Genomic DNA, 5,473 nt, shown 5'->3' with positions numbered 1-5,473 from the left:
ACACACACACACACACACACACACACACACACACACACACACACACACAACACACCACACCATCTTCTCTAATGTGGTCTGAGTCCAGTAGTGGCTCTGTTGGGGTCAAGCCATTCTATCAAACATATTGTATTGTTTTTTCAATGTTGACCCCAGATAAAAACCAGGTGGAAAATTAAGCAGCTGTTACCATGGTCACCAAAACGTAGCCCCAACCTATAATGGACAATCTAAAGATATTTCATTCATTCAGTCTAGATACAGTTTACATTGTTGGAAGTTTACATACACTTAGGTTGGAGTCATTAAAACTCATTTTTCAACCACTCCACAAATTTCTTGTAAACAAACTATAGTTTTGCCAAGTCGGTTAGGACATCTACTTTGTGCATGACAAGTCATTTTTCCAACAATTTTTTACAGACAGATTATTTCACTTATAATTCACTGTATCACAATTCCAGTGGGTCAGTAGTTTACATACACTAAGTTGACTGTGCCTTTAAACAGCTTGGAAAATTCCAGAAAATTATGTCATGGCTTTAGAAACTTCTGATAGGCTAATTGACATCATTTGAGTCAATTGGCGGTGTACCTGTGGATGTATTTCAAGGCCTACCTTCAAACTCAGTGCCTCTTGCTTGACATCATGGGAAAATCTAAAGAAATCAGCCAAGACCTCAGAAAAAAAATTGTAGACCTCCACAAGTCTGGTTCATCCTTGGGAGCAATTTTCAAACGCCTGAAGGTGCCACGTTCATCTGTACAAACAATAGTACGCAAGTATAAACACCCTGGGTGTCACGCCCTGTGATTTGGGGTGGGTATTCTATGTTCTTATGTTCTATTATTTGTATTTCTATGTTTTGGCCGGTAGGGTTCTCAATCAGAGACAGGTGTCTATTGTTGTCTCTGATTGAGAACCATACTTAGGTAGCCCTTTTTCCCACCTGTCTTTGTGGGAAGTTGACTTTGTTTGTGACACTTAGCCTTAAGCTTCACGGTTTGTTTTGGATTGTTTATTGTTTTTGTCGGCGTCATAATAATAAAGTAATATGTACGCTCACCACGCTGCACCTTGGTCTACTTCATTCAACGGCCGTGACAATGGGACCACGCAGCCGTCATACCGCTAAGGAAGGAGATACGTTCTGTCTCCTAGAGATGAATGTACTTTGGTGCGAAATGTTTAAATCAATCCCAGAACAACAGCAAAAGACCTTGTGAAGATGCTGGAGGAAACCGGTACAAAATAATCTATATCCACAGTAAAACGAGTCCTATATCGACATAACCTGAAAGGCCGCTCAGCAAGGAAGAAGCCACTGCTCCAAAACCGCCCTAAAAAGCCAGACTACGGTTTGCAACTGCACATGGGGACAAAGATCGTACTTTTTGGAGGAATGTCCTCTGGTCTGATGAAACAAAAATAGAACTGTTTGGCCATAATGACCACCGTTATGTTTGGAGGAAAAAGGGGGAGACTTGCAAACCGAAGAACACCATCCCAACCGTGAAGCACGGGGGTGGCAGCATCATGTTGTGGGGGTGCTTTGCTGCAGGAGGGACTGGTGCGCACTTTTGCAAAATAGATGGCATCATGAGGTAGGAAAGTATGTGGATATATTGAAGCAACATTCAAGATATCAGTCAGGAAGTTAAAGCTTGGTCGCAAATGGGTCTTCCAAATGGACAATGACCCCAAGAATACTTCCAAAGTTGTGGCCAAATGGTTTATGGACAACAAAGTCAAGGTATTGGAGTGGCCATCACAAAGCCCTGACCTCAATCCTATAGAAAATTTGTGGGCAGAACTGAAAAAGTGGGATTACACCCAATATCCCAGAGTCAAACAGACTAGGGATTACACCCAATATCCCAGAGTCAGACAGAAAGGCATTATTACTGGATTTGAGAGGGTTAGAAGAGGTGGGTTTGGATGAGGTGGGTTTGGATGAGGTGAGTTTGAGATGAGGGATATGAGTGTAGGGTGAGAGGTGAATTTGGATGAGGTGAGTTTGGATGAGGTGAGTTTGGATGAGGTGGGTTTGGATGAGGTGGGTTTGGATGAGGTGGGTGGGAAAGAGTTATATAGGGGTTGTGTCAAGGTCTTGAATAAAGAGACATTGAAAACTAGAAAAGACACTCCATGGAGGGTGAAACTGGGCCTTGATGACAACGTAAAGCCAGCATGGAGAACACTGTACAAGCCACCGTTACTAAAGGGGACTGGTGATATGTAATGGAGGGTGTTGATGACAAGGTAAAGCCAGCATGGAGAACACTGTACACCGTTACTAAAGGGGACTGGTGATATGTAATGGAGGGTGTTGATGACAAGGTAAAGCCAGCATGGAGAGCACTGTATACCGTTACTAAAGGGGACTGGTGATATGTAATGGAGGGTGTTGATGACAAGGTAAAGCCAGCATGGAGAACACTGTACACCGTTACTAAAGGGTACTGGTGATATGTAATGGGGGGTGATACATGGCATCATTGCAGTTAATGCTTTTGTTTCTGTCATTAACTCAGATGTTGGAGGTGGACGTCCTTTATGTCATATCAGAAAACAATGTTTCACTGTTTTATGGAGTGTGAGAGGATAAAGACTCTCTTTGAAATACTAGAGTCTTTGTTTACAGCTTTAGGGGAGATTTTCAATAATACTGTTTTACCTTGGGGTTTCAATACAGTAAGCAACAGAGAGAAAAAAATGTCAACTGTTAAATGTTATTTAGGGACCAGCTAGGGTGTGCATTTGACTGAGTAGGAAACACACGATAGACACAGGATATGGACAGGATGTAAGACGTGTTTTTAAAGGATTAGTCAAAGCCAGAAGAAAAGTGGATTTTGAGTTCTTCTCGGCTGTAAAAGATCTCCCATTGTTTGAGGAGAAGTGGACTTACGAAGGAGCAGTTTGTTTTGAGGGGAAACCAAATATTTTTTAATGAAATAAGTGAAATAATTGTTTTATGTTTATTTAAGAATGACACATTTGTTGTTTAATTTCTGAAAAAGGCACAGTGTGACATTATTTGTGTTAATACTTGAGTATGAAATATAGGTTTTATAAAAACTCAACAAAAAAAACCTCTCTCTCTCAATTCAATTCAATTAAAATCAAGGGGCTTTATTGGCATAGGAAACACATGTGAACATTGCCAAAGCAAGAGTGGTGGATAATACACAATACAAATAAAAAGTAAACATTACACGCACAAAAGTTCCAAAAGAATAAAGACATTTCAAATATCATATTATATATATACAGTGTTGTAACGATGTGCAAATGGTTAAAGTACAAAAGGGAAAATAAATAAACATAAATATGGGTTGTATTTACAATGGTGTTTGTTCTTCACTGGTTGACCTTTTCTTGTGGCAACAGGTCACACATCTTGCTGCTGTGATGGCACACTGTGGAATTTCTCCCAGTAGATATGGGAGTTTATCAAAAATGGGTTTGTTTCGAATTCTTTGTGGATCTGTGTATTCTGGGGGAAATATGTGTCTCTAATATGGTCATACATTGGGCAGGAGGTTAGGAAGTGCAGCTCAGTTTCCACCTCATTTTGTGGGCAGTGTGCACATAGCCTCAATCTCTCTCTCTCTCCATCACTCTCTCTCTCTCTGTTTCTCTCTACTTCCCGTCTCTCTCTCCTCCTCTCCTCCTTTCACACCTCCTCTCCTACTTGCCCTCATTCTCAGGGTGTGTGTCTGTGTGTGTATTTGCGTCTGTGTGTGTGTCTGTGTCTTTGTGTGTGTGTGTGTTTTTGTGTCTGTCTTTGTGTGTGTGTGTGTGTGTGTGTGTGTGTGTGTGTGTGTGTGTGTGTGTGTGTGTGTGTGTGGCGGTATGTGACAGGAAGGAAGGAAAGAATGAAGGTGAGATGTCCTAGCAGATTGCAGGGTGTGAAATGACACCAAGCGTGACCCAGGACATTGGCCATCGGTCTCACACAGGTCACTAGGTGTGCTTGACAAAATAAAGAATTAAAGTTTTAACTTCACCGTCTAATACTTCATCATAAATCTAATCCTCCTGTAACTGTCCCATTGGATACAGCAGAGGTGTGCATGATTGCATTGTGATTTAATTTCGATTCCACTCTTATCAAACAAGCCTTCTCCAGTATATTAAAATATAAAATAGACAAGACTATATTTTCATTTGCTGAGTGTTCTAATAGAGAGATAAGAGGTGGTGTGAGAGAGATGACAGAGAGAGACAGACAGAGACAGAGACAGACAGAGACAGACAGAGACAGACAGAGACAGACAGAGACAGAGACAGAGACAGAGACAGAGACAGAGACAGAGACAGAGACAGAGACAGAGAGAGAGAGAGAGAGAGAGAGAGAGAGACACACAGAGAGAGACGTATAGAGATCAAGACAAAGGAGATGAGAGCATCCTGACTGGTTGCATCACTGCCTGGTACGGCAAATGCTCGGTCTCCGACCGCAAGGCACTACAGAGGGTAGTGCGTATGGCCCAATACATCACTGGGGCCAAGCTTCCTGCCATCCAGGACCTCTATACCAGGCGGTGTCAGAGGAAGGCCCTTGAAATTGTCAAAGACTCCAGCCACGCTAGTCATAGACTGTTCTCTCTGCTACCACACTGCAAGCGGTACCGGGCGCCAAGTTTAGGTCCAAGAGGATTCTAAACAGCTTCTAACCTCAAGACATAAAACTCCTGAACATCTAATCAAATGGTTACCCAGACTATTCACATTGTTGCCCCCCCCCCCCCTATCCACACCACTGCCCCCCCCCCCCTATCCACACCACTGCACTCTCTGTTGTCATCTATGCATAGTCAGTTTAATTAACTTCTTGACGCTAGGGTCAGATTATTATTATTATTTTTTTTTTAAATAACGTTTACATTTACATTTAAGTCATTTAGCAGACGCTCTTATCCAGAGCGACTACTACGTTCCCAAGGTTAACGGACTATTTCTCAGGTGCAATCGTAGAATATGCATATAATTTACAGATTAGCATATAAAACACTCAAGTTTCCAAAACTGTCAAAATATTGTCTGTGAGTTTAACAAAACTTATTTTGCAGGTGAAAACCTGAGGAAATCTAACCCGGAAGTGATTTTTTATTTTTTTTATCTGTGTTTCATTTCCCGTCTTTCTTCCATTTAAAGGGTATCAACCAGATTCTTTTCCCAATGGCTTCCTCGGGCTGTGACCAGGCTTTAGACATATTTTCAGGCTTTTATTTTGAAAAATTAGCGAGATTTTCAAAAGTAGTCAGGTGTCCTTGATTATTCCTGCGCGTGAGAGGGGTAGCTCTCCATTTTCTTTCTCTTTTTTATTGAATAGGTAACGGTCCGGTTGAAATATTATCGATTATGTATGTTAAAACAACCTGAGGATTGATTATAAAAAACATTTGACATGTTTCTACGAACATTACGGATACTTTTTTGGAATTTTCGTCGAACGGAACGAGC

Source organism: Salvelinus sp. IW2-2015, unplaced genomic scaffold (assembly GCF_002910315.2).
Source record: "Salvelinus sp. IW2-2015 unplaced genomic scaffold, ASM291031v2 Un_scaffold2875, whole genome shotgun sequence".
Lineage (NCBI taxonomy): Eukaryota > Metazoa > Chordata > Actinopteri > Salmoniformes > Salmonidae > Salvelinus > Salvelinus sp. IW2-2015.
This window is presented reverse-complemented; position numbering follows the sequence as displayed.